The following is a 12,402-nucleotide window of genomic DNA, read 5'->3' as shown; positions in this document are numbered from 1 at the left end:
CGTGTCTGGGGCAGCACCCACTTTGGGTCTGACCTCGAGCGTAGATCCTCTCATGGCATTCAAGGATCAGGGGTCAACCCTGACCAAGTACACTCCGTGTGCCGACGCGCTGGGTATCAACTCTGCCAAAACCATGAAGACTAGTCTGGCCGACCTCTCGCTATCAAATTAGATGCTGGCTCGGATCCAAACTATGGAAATTACGGATGACCCAACATCAACCTATGCTCAGATCGGCCTCGAGGTAGGTCAGAGGGAATTTTTCTTCCCACCTACAACCAACTTGATAGCCAGTATCGAAGATTTAACCGATATGTTGGACTTCTCCTTGGATGAGGTCGAAGAGGTAGATGCGGATGTCAATGCAACTACTCCTCCCATAACTGGATGATGGAAAACCACCTCCACCTATGTTGTGTATATAGTGGACACCCCTAGTGATAAGGATGATTCTGCCAAAGGGGAGAGTGGTGATGACACCCCAAGAAAAAAATAGTGGCAGCAAACTACCCAAGTGCCAGCGTCCGCACAAAAAACCCAAGGGGCACAAGGGAAGTGAAAGCAATATGGGAACCGTAGAAAATGCTACATCGAACAACCCAGAAAACTCCATTGACCCTGCTGCTCCTAAACAACAGGTCGATGATTTGGAGGGCATAGGAATCTGGAAAACCCCGAGGACCTCGACGATTCAAAAACAACAACTACCTCCCTAGTTCCGAAGAGGAGGATTGTGTCGTAGACGAGGATTTCATCATCCCCAAAGACCTGCTAGATCAAGAAAAGTTCAAGTGGCAACTCATAGCCACCGCCCGAAGCCTCAAGATGAAACAAAAGAAAATCAAAGGCGAACAAGAGACCCTTGACGATAGATGGATGCAAGTCCTAGCTGCGAAAGAAGGGTACCACTATGAACGGCAGGTACAAACAAAAGTTACCCACGCCACCGTTTATTACCACAATTTGATGACAAGACCTTTGATCCCGCACCCCTAGACACACTCAGGGCGACCATCTGGACCGCCCCCTCGAGGATGGGATAGGACGGCTGGAGAAGCTGAAAGACGAACCCGACCCCCCCCCCCCCCCCCCCCCCCCGCATAGAAGAAGGAAAGAGCCAGCACATCCCGGAGACCCATTCAACATGCGACACAACTTGAATGCAAGAGAAGGTCGGACAAGATCCATCTATGGATCCACAGGGCATGCCCCCGCTAGATGGAACGAGTACCAAGTGTGGCTCAACCAGAATGATAGAGTTCAGGGACAACACCGGGTCAGGATTCCATCCGACCTCCAGCATGACGTAGCTCGGGTCAAGGGCACCGCTCACCCAATGCATTTTACAGACGAGGTTATGCAACATCAGTTCCTCGAAGGGTTTAAAGTCGTAAATATAGAACAATACAACATGACAACATACTCGATCATGTGGATTGATGAATTTCTTCTCCACATTCATATGGCCCGAGGAGATGACCTCCATGCCATAAAATACTTACCATTGAAGCTGAAGGGCTAGCACGACATTGGCTGAATAGCCTCCCTAAAAACTCCATTGGGAGTTGGGAAGAGCTCCAAGATGCTTTTAGAGCTAACTTTCGAGGCACCTATGTCCGACCCCGGATGCCGATGAGTTGAGACACATTGTCCAACAAGCCAGTGAGTCATCTTGACAATTCTTGAACCGATTCTTGGCCAACAAAAACCAAATCATTGACTATTCGAACACTGAGGCGCTAGCCTCCTTCAGGGACAATATCTAGGACAAAAGGCTAGGTCGCTAGCTCGGCAACACAAGCCGAGAACAATGTCAACCCTTACCCTTCTTATGACCCGCTTTTGCATGGTCGAGGACAACTGACTCGCTCGACGAAACAAACCTCCCGGAAACCCTGACACATCTAAAGTTTGGGATGACAATGGGAAGCCAAGGAGCAATAAGAACGAGCGATGACACAACAACGGTGAGGGCGAAGACACGCCAGTTAACACCAGATTCAGCAACTCAAGGTCTCGACCACGGAGGAAACCATCTAAAGGGAACCACACTGTAAAATTACTAGACAAGCCGTGCCAGATCCACGACACCTCAAACAAGCCCGCTACCCACACCAACTGTAACTGTTGGGGGATTAAATAGGCAAGCAAACTGATACGTCTCCGTCGTATCTACTTTTCCAAACTTTTTTGCCCTTGTTTTGGACTCTAATTTGCATGATTTGGATGCAACTAACCCGGACTAATGTTGTTCTCAGCAGAATTGCCATGGTGTTGTTTTTGTGCAGAAATAAAAGTTCTCGGAATGACCTGGAAATTTACAGGGATTTTTTGTGGAACCTATAAAAAATACTGGCGCAAGAATCAACCGGAGGGGTGGAGCTGAGAGCCCACAAGCCCACCAGGCGCGGGCCCCCCTGGCCATGGCAGGCTTGTGGGCCCCACGAAGCTCCACCGCCTCCAATCTCTGCACTATTTAGTCCCTTTCGTCCGGAAAAAAAATCAGGGAGAAGAGTTCATCAGGTTTTACGATACGGACGCGCCGCCACCTCCTGTTCTTCTTCTAGAGGCAGATCTGGAGTCCGTTCTGGGCTCCGGAGAGGGGAGATCGTCGCCATCGTCATCACCAACCTTCCTTCATCGCCAATTCCATGATGCTCTTCACCGTTCGTGAGTAATCTCATCATAGGCTTGCTGGACGGTGATGGGTTGGATGAGATCTATCATGTAATCGAGTTAGTTTTGACGGGGATTGATCCCTAGTATCCACTATGTTTTGAGATTGATGTTGCTACTACTTTGCCATGCTTAATGCTTGTCACTAGGGCCCGATTGCCATGATTTCAGATCTGAACCTATTTGGTTGTCGCCAATATATGTGTGCTCTTGATCCTATCTTGCAAGTTGTAGTCACCTACTATGTGTTATGACCCGGAAACCCCGGAATGACAATAGCCGGAACCACTCTCGGAGATGACCATATTATGAGGAGTTCATGTATTCACTAAGTGTTAATGCGTTGGTCCGGTACTTAATTAAAAGGAGAACCTTAATATCCGTAGTTTCCATTAGGACCCCGCTGGGAGGGATGGGCAATAGATGTCATGCAAGTTCTTTTCCCTAAGCACGTATGACTACATACGGAATACATGCCTACATTACATTGATGAACTGGATCTAGTTACATATCTCTCCGTGTTAGAACTGTTGCATGATGAGTAACATCCGGCATAGTCATCCATCACCGATCCAATGCCTACGAGTCTTTTACTACTGGTCCTTGCTATGTTACTTTGCTGCTACTGCTGTCACTGCTGCTACTGTTACTCTGTTGCTACTGCTGTTACTTTGCTGCTACTGCTGTCACTTTGTTGCTACTGGTTACTGTTGCTACTGCTGCTATCATACTACTCTGCTACTGATACTTTGCTGTAGATAGTAAATCTTTCCGGTGTGGTTGAATTGACAACTCAACTGCTAATACTTGAGAATATTCTTTGGCTTCCCCTTGTGTCGAATCAATAAATTTGGGTTGAATACTCTACCCTCAAAAACTGTTGCGATCCCCTATACTTGTGGGTTATCAAGACTATTTTCTGGCGCCGTTGCCGGGGAGGCATAGCTATATTTTCTGAGTCACTTGGGATTTACGTCTGCTGGTCACTATGAGGAATCCGAGAGATCCAAAAACTAAAGTCTTGCCCTCAACTACGAGGACAGGTAAGGAACTACCATCTAGCTCTGCACTTTATTCACCTTCACTTATGAGTAAGTTTGTGACACCACCTCCTGCTAGAAATTTTGATATGTCGCCTGTGCTTGATGATGCTACTTCTGCTGCCCATGATGCTTATGATGATGCTATGCTTGATACTGCTTTTCCACTAGGTGCATTCCTTGATGCACAAATTGCTAGAGTTGTTGTTGGATGTGCTGATACTTCTGAAACTGTTGAGATTATTGAAGTAGAACCTGCTATTTTGCCTGTTAGAACTAGCTCTCCTAGATATGAATTGCGTGATATGCCTGAGGGTTATGTTATGGAGGGAGAGATAGCTGAGGACTTTCTTGCTTGTAAGGATAGGTATGATGTTGAGAAATTACTACGCAAGTGGAAAGAAAAATCTTTGAACGCTAGGATGAAATACGACCCAAAGTTTACCACTTCGCCTATCTTTGTGACCCATAAGGATTATTAATTCTCTGTCGACCCTGAGTTAATCACTCTGGTTGAATCTGATCCTTTTCACGGTTATGAGTCTGAAACGGTTGTAGCACATCTTACCAAACTGCACGATATAGACACCCTATTCACGAGTGAGGAAAAGATCCACCACTACTATATCCTTAAGCTGTTTCCTTTCTCACTAAAGGATGATGCTAAGACTTGGTTCACTTTTCTTGCTCCTAGTTGTGTGTTTAGCCCCCAGGATATGATCTACTACTTCTCTGAGAAATATGTCCCTGCCCATAAGAAGCAAGCTGCCTTCCAGGAAATATACAACTTTGCACAAGTTGAAGAAGATAGTCTCCCACAAGCTTGGGGGAGGCTCGTCCATATGCTGAATGCTTTGCCTGATCAACCTCTTGAGAAGAATGAAATACTTGATATATTCTATAATGGACTTACCAATGCTTCTAGAGACCATCTAGATAGTTGTGTTGGTTGTGTTTTGAGGGAACGAACTGTAGAACAAGCTGAGATTCTATTGAATAATATCTTGTGCAATGATAATGCTTGGACTATTCACGAACCACCTCCTAAGCCAACTCCGAAGAAAAGAGGTATTCTATTCCTCAGTCCTGAAGATATGCAAGAAGCTAAGAAATCTATGAAAGAGACATGCATTAAATCTGAAGACGTAAAAAATCTACCACCTATCAAAGAGATCTATGGTCTTGATAACCCGATACTGGTAGTAGAAGTAAATTCTCTTCGTAGATTCAATGAGAGCGATATTCCTTTTGATAAACCTTCTAGCTTATGCCTGGATGAATTTGATAACTTTGTTGCCAAACAACAAAGTCTCAATGATTATGTAAGCAGACAATTGGAACATAGTGCTTGTATGCTTAGTCATTTAAGTGCTTGTGTAGACAGAAATGTCAATGATCTTAAGCTCTTGAGTAAACATGCCTCTATGGTTACTAGCCAAGTAGAACAAGTACTTAAGGCTCAGAATGACTTGCTCAATGAGTTGAATGACAATTCTGTCAAAGTCGTCCCTAGAGGCGGTAGAATGACCCAGGAACCTTCGTATCCTGCGGGTCATCCTAAGAGAATTGAACAAGATTCTCAAGGAGTTAGCGCTGATGCACCTAGTCATCCTAGTAAGAAGAAGAAAGATGATAGGAACTTGCACGCTAGCAACCCTGATGTTGCTACACCTGAGAATCCTAATGATGTCTTTGTCTCTCATGCCGAAACACAATCTGGTGATGAACATGAGCCTAATGATGATATCGATAGTGATGTTCATGTTGATGCTCAACCTAGCAATGATAAGGATGTGGAGGTTGAACCAGTTGATCTTGATAATCCACAGCCTAAAAATAAGAGATACGATAAGAATGACTTTGCTGCTAGGAAGCATGGTAAAGAAAGGGAACCATGGGTTCAGAAATCCATGCCCTTTCCTCCCAAACCATCCAAGAAAAAGGATGATGAGGATTTTGAGCGATTTGTTGAAATGATTAGACCTGTCTTTCTGCAAATGCGTTTGACAGATATGCTCAAAATGTCTCTGTATGCTTAGTACATGAAGGATATTGTGACTAATAAGAGAAGGATATATGAGGTTGAGATTTCCACCATGCTTGCTAATTATACCTTCAAGGGTGGAACTCCTAAGAAACTAGGTGATCCCGGAGTGCCCACTATACCTTGCTCCATTAAAGGAAACTACGTTAGAACTGCTTTATGCGACCTTGGAGCCGGTGTTAGTGTTATGCCTCTCTCTCTTTATCGTAGAATTGAACTGGATAAGTTGACACCCACTGAAATCTCTCTGCAAATGGCCGACAAATCAACTGCTTTCCCTATCGGCATTTGCGAGGATGTGCCTGTTGTGGTTGCCAACGTCACTATCTTAACAGACTTTGTTATGCTGGATATTCCCGAGGATGATGCCATGGTGATCATCCTTGGAAGACCCTTTTTAAACACTGCAGGGGCTGTTATAGACTGCAACAAAGGCAATGTCACTTTCCATGTCAATGGTAATGAGCATACGGTGCACTTTCCGAAGAAACAATATCGAGTACATTGCATCAATGCTATCGAAAAAACTTCATCGATTCTTATTGGGAGCTTCGAATGCCCTATACCTAGTGTTAAGATGAAGTATGATTTGCTTGTTGGGGATATCCACATCCCCATTGAGGTAACCTAGTGACTATTCGAAAATTCTCCGTTTTCTTTTGCGATTCGAAAAAGTTTGTCAAGGAGACTTGATCAACCTCATTGACGGATTTCTTTCGATGACCATGAGATGTATGAATCGAGGAGTCACAAACCTGTGTTCCAAGCTTTCACCTTCGGTTGCTTAGAATGAAAATGTTGGATTTAGTTTAGTTTTCCGTGTTTTCTGCTTTTAGCGTCCCGTAGAAAAGTACCCTGAAAATAAAAGTTCTCCGAATGCCGTGAAAATCAAGTATGATTTTTTCTGGAATTTTTGAAAAATACTGAGACGGAGAGCTAGTGAGGGGGCTGCACCAGTGGGCCACAAGCCCTGGAGGCGCGGGCACCCCCCTGGCCGCACCTACCAGGCTTGTGGGGCCCACGTGCACCCCCTCCACTCATTCTAGCTCCCATCTGCTTCTCCTACCTCTAGCAAAAATTGTTTCGCAGCTCAAACCCATGTTCTTGCTCTTCTTGCTGGGATTTTCGACATCCTTGTGCAAAGCACCATTAACCAAACTGTTTTGGTGAAATTGCTCCTTGGTAAGTGACTCCTCCATTGGTCCAATTAGTTTTTGCTCTAGTGCCTTATAGTCGCGTATTTTTGCTGCCTTGGTGACCCTGTTCTTGAGCTTCGCATGCTAATTTTAGCTGGTCCCAAGTAGTTTTGATGCGTGATGGCTTCTAGGCACTTGAGGGAGTAGTTGCTACGAGTTTAGTTGAGCCTTGTTCACTTTTCCTTTGAGTCACTGAAAATTTCAGAAAAGGGAGATGTTCAGGAGAAACTATCATGGTGGTTCCTCAAGGAAGAGAGGTCCCGTCTCGCGATTTGGGAGCCCGATCCTTACCAACCAAGGAACGCACAGGTACAACCATGTGAATGGCCTTCTGATGAATTCATGATTGAGGCAGGTTTCAAAGACGAGTTTGATACACTTGTTCACAACGTCGGACTCGAAGAATTCATCTCCGATAAATGTGAACATTATGTTACTCTCACTGCCTCTTTTGTTCGTAGATTCAAATTTTCAGCTGGTCCTGATACATATGTACTGTTTGTTCTCTATGACAAATCGTATACCATGGATTTAGAGGATTTCAATAGAATTTGCAAGATACCTATTTGGGGTAGTCTCAATGATCCTCCTAAATCTTCGGTTAGAGATTTTTTCTCTGGTATAACTGTCGGAGAAACTAGTGATATTACACAGGCTACCATGGGGAGCATTCATTTTCCTGCCTTGCATTACTTTGCCCTCTTCATAGGTAGATGCATTAATGGCAATATTGAGCATTGTCACCTCTGCGCACCCGACCTTAGTATTCTTAAGAGCGCAGTAACGGGTGATAGAAGTTTCAACATGGGAGCTATAATAGCAAGGAGGCTAAGTAATAATGCTAATGAAGGAGATTTCTTTGGTGGGATCTATGCCACTCGCATAGCTAATTTTCTTGGAGTACCCATCCGAGATCCCCCGCTCCATACAACTTTCCTTGATCTCGCCGCTTTGACATGCTATCAGTTCCTCGAGAGGGATGATGAATCCCTCCTATACCGTTTAATATTTGACCAGCAGTGTGTTTTCCATATTACACTTCCTTCTCCTGCCTTCTTTGACTTTCAGGTAAAACGGAGATATTACATAACCACAGGAGAGGCAGAGGAGTATGAGAGGGAGGCAAAGGCTGCTTGTTTCCGTGAGGCAGCTATTCAGGCAGTGGCTGCAGCGCTCCCGTACAACCCCCATTATGATTTTGGGTATCGCCCGGACCATCCATGGGAGTAGACCAACTTAGGCCAAAATCCTAAGCTTGGGGGAGTACGTGTTTCTCACCGACTTTATATTCTTGCTTACACTTTCACTTTGATAGTCGGTGTTCACACTTTGCCACTGTATCAGCCATGCTAGTTTATTTCTTTCTCTCATTTTGTTTTCGTGTGATTGTCTAGTTCGAGAAAACCCCAAAAAGATTTTCTGTTCTTCTTTTGCTTGTTGGGAGCTTTCCCGTGTAATTAGTTTTCTTTTTCTTTGGGTCAAGGTAGAAGACCATGGTTACAATGTTTAGTGGCTCTTGCATGCATATCTGTTTATATGTCAAAGAGCTGTATTACTTTGTATTCTCCTTTGTGTTTGCTTGCAGATTCCAGCTTAGTCCAATGCACGAGAACACTTATTATTGTTCACATCATTCGGTCGTGCAAGTGAAAGGAAATAATGGCGATATATGATGAAGTGACTGAGCCTGGAAAAGCTGGTATGAACTCGATCTATTTTGTTTTTGTAAATATGACTAGCTCATCGTTTCTAGTTCAGCTTTGTTGTGAGAGAAACATGTTTGCAATAACAAGTTAGAGATCATAGTTTCTGATGCCATGCTTAATTAGCTAGGAGCTTATAATGGTTTGTCTTGTATGCCAACATGAATTTTGAGATGACTATGATGTAGTATGATAGGATGGTATCCTCCTTTGAATGATTCAAGTGGCTTGACTTGGCGCATGTTCACGCATGTAGTTGAAACAAAATCAACATAGCCTCTATGATATTCATGTTCATGGTGATTTATGTCCTACTCATGCTTGCACTCAATGTTAGTTAATCTCAATGCGTTTTGATGACTGTTGTCGCTCTCTAGTTGGTCGCTTCCCAGTCTTTTGCTGGCCTTCACTTGTACTAAGCGGGAATACTGCTTGTGCATCCACTTCCATAAACCCAAAGTTGTTCCATATGAGTCCACCATACCTACCTATATGCGGTATCTACCTGCCGTTCCAAGTAAATTTGCATGTGCCACTCTCTAAACCTTCAAGAAATAATCTGTTTTGCATGCCCGAACCGCTCATGTGGGTGACAAGGGGCTATCAGTATCTTCCATGCTAGGCGTGTTATCCTCGATATGTGTTTATTCGATATCATTCACGAGAAAGGGGTCGGTAATTGGAATGCCCAGTTCCTTGCTCAAATCGAAAAGATAATTGCAAACAAAACTCCCCTTGGATTGATGTTGGTATGGACGGTACCCGAGTATTCGACTAGTCGTGGAGTGTGATTGATCGGTGGTGGGGGAGTCAAAACTTTACTTTTCTCTTTGGGAACCGCCTATAGCATGTGTAGTGTGGAAGATGGCGAGAACTCTTGGTCATTGCGTTGACAATGAAAGTGTGCCACCCAAAATTATTATCTCTGTTTTCAAAGCCTGAGCTCTGGCACCTCTGCAAATCAATGCTTCCCACTGCGAAGGGCCTGTCTATTTATATTCCTGTTGAGTCATCCTCTTCTTATAAAAGCACCAATTAGAGAGCAGCTCTGTCATTTTTATGCTTTGCTTTTAACTGTGATTGAGTATGACTGTAACTGGATCTTCTTTGCCATGAATTACAATGTTTAGTCAGCCCTTGGTCTTTGAAGGTGCTCTGCATTTATGTTTTGCGGTCTCAGAAAGAGCTAGCGAGATACCATCTGTTTGTACTGCTTCATGGTTGTTTTGATTGAACTGTTGACGTTTGGGACTTATTATTATTGCTTGCTAGTTGATTATGTCATTGATATGAGTTTACCGTGAGACCTAGATGTCATTTGCTTGGTTAGCTTGTGATCTTGCTGAAATTCTGGATATGAGTTATACATAGTTACAACAACAAGATCAAACAGAGTTCGTAAAAGTTTTTCTTTTGTCTCTTTCATTTGTCAACTGAATTGCTTGAGGACAAGCAAGGTTTTAAGCTTGGGGGACTTGATACGTCTCCGTCGTATCTAATTTTCCAAACTCGCCCTTGTTTTGGACTCTAATTTGCATGATTTGAATGGAACTAACCCGGACTCAAGCTGTTCTCAGCAGAATTGCCATGGTGTTGTTTTTGCGTAGAAATAAAAGTTCTCGGAATGACCTGGAAATTTACGGGGATGTTTTGTGGAATATATAAAAAATACTGGCGCAAGAATCAACCGGAGGGGTGGAGCTGAGAGCCCACAAGCCCACCAGGCGTGGGCCCCCTGGCCGCGCCTGGCAGGCTTGTGGGGTCCATGAAGCTCCACCGCCTCCAATCTCAGCTCTATTTAGTCCCTTTCATCCGGAAAAAAAATCAGGGAGAAGAATTCATCGCGTTTTACGATACGGAGGCGCCGCCACCTCCTGTTCTTCGTGTGGAGGGCAGATCCGGAGTCTGTTCTCGGCTCCAGAGCGGGGAGATCGTCGCCATCGTCATCACCAACCTTCCATCATTGCCAATTCCATGATGCTCTTCACCGTTCGTGAGTAATCTCATCGTAGGCTTACTGGACGGTGATGGGTTGGATGAGATCTATCATGTAATTGAGTTAGTTTTGATGGGGATTGATCCCTAGTATCCACTATGTTCTGAGATTGATGTTGCTACTACTTTGCGATGCTTAATGCTTGTCACTAGGGCCCGAGTTCCATTATTTCAGATCTGAACCTATTATGTTGTCGCCAATATATGTGTGTTCTTGATCCTATCTTGCAAGTTGTAGTCACCTACTATGTGCTATGACCCGGCAACCCCGGAGTGACAATAGCCGGAACCACTCCCGGAGATGAGCATAGTATGAGGAGTTCATGTATTCACTAAGTGTTAATGCGTTGGTCCGGTTCTTTATTAAAAGGAGAACCTTAATATCACATAGTTTCCATTAGGACCCCGCTTCCACGGGAGGGATGGACAATAGATGTCATGCAAGTTCTTTTCCCTAAGCACGTATGACTACATACGGAATACATGCCTACATTACATTGATGAACTGGAGCTAGTTACATATCTCTCCGTGTTATAACTGTTGCATGATGAATAACATCCGGCATAATCGTCCATCACTGATCCAATGCCTACGAGTCTTTTACTACTGGTCCTTGCTACGTTACTTTGCCGCTACTGCTGTCACTGCTGCTACTGTTACTCTGTTGCTACTGTTGTTACTTTGCTGCTAGTGCTGTCATACTACTCTGCTACTGATACTTTGCTACTGGTTACTGTTGCTACTGCTGCTATCATACTACTCTGCTACTGATACTTTGCTGCAGATACTAAATCTTTCACGTGTGGTTGAATTGACAAGTCAACTGCTAATACTTGAGAATATTCTTTGGCTTCCCCTTGTGTCGAATCAATAAATTTGGGTTGAATACTCTACCCTCGAAAACTGTTGCGATCCCCTATACTTGTGGGTTATCACAAACCCACATCCGAGGACAAGGGTAGGAGCCCGAGCAGGAAGCACGAAGACAAACCTCATAAGCCAAACAAGGGAGGCTAAAATCAATTACCTCATGAGGTCAAAACTATGAACATGGTCTATGTCAGACACATTGCAAAGAAGGAGAGGAAGCATGCACTTCGGGATGTCTATTCCATAGAGCATGTGGCCCCAAAGTTCAACCCATGGTCTTCATGCCCGATCACCTTCGACCGCATGGACCACCCGACCAGTATTCGTCATGGGGGTTCGGTGTCCCTGGTACTTGACCCCATTATCAATGGGTACCACCTAACTAGAGTCCTCATGGATGGAGGTAGTAGCCTCAATCTAATTTACGCAGATACCGTGAGGAAAATGGGCATCGATCAATCAAGGATCAAACCCAACAATACTACCTTTTAAGGAATAATTCCCGGTGTCGAAGCCCTCTGCTCGGGCACCATAACGTGGGAAGTAGTGTTTAGTTTGCCCGATAACTTCCATAGCAAAGACTTGATATTCGACATTGTCCCTTTTCGCAGCGGCTATCATGAACTTCTCGGTGTACAACAATCACTCGCTTTAAAGCCAATCCCCATATGCATACCTATTGCTTAACATGACAGGACCCAAGGGTGTCATCACTGTCAATGGTATCACTGAGCATTGATGTCAGCTGTGCTTCCCATGCAACGACGCCAAGAATAGTCGATGGTACCAGGAATCCTTTAGCTGCGGCTACGCATTAAGGGACTTCCTAGGCAAGTATGCAAAGGATTTCCCCCGTAGCCTTGGAGCCTTGCATTG

The sequence above is a fragment of the Hordeum vulgare genome, chromosome 1H, assembly GCF_904849725.1.
Source record: "Hordeum vulgare subsp. vulgare chromosome 1H, MorexV3_pseudomolecules_assembly, whole genome shotgun sequence".
NCBI classification, from domain to species: domain Eukaryota; kingdom Viridiplantae; phylum Streptophyta; class Magnoliopsida; order Poales; family Poaceae; genus Hordeum; species Hordeum vulgare.
This window is presented reverse-complemented; position numbering follows the sequence as displayed.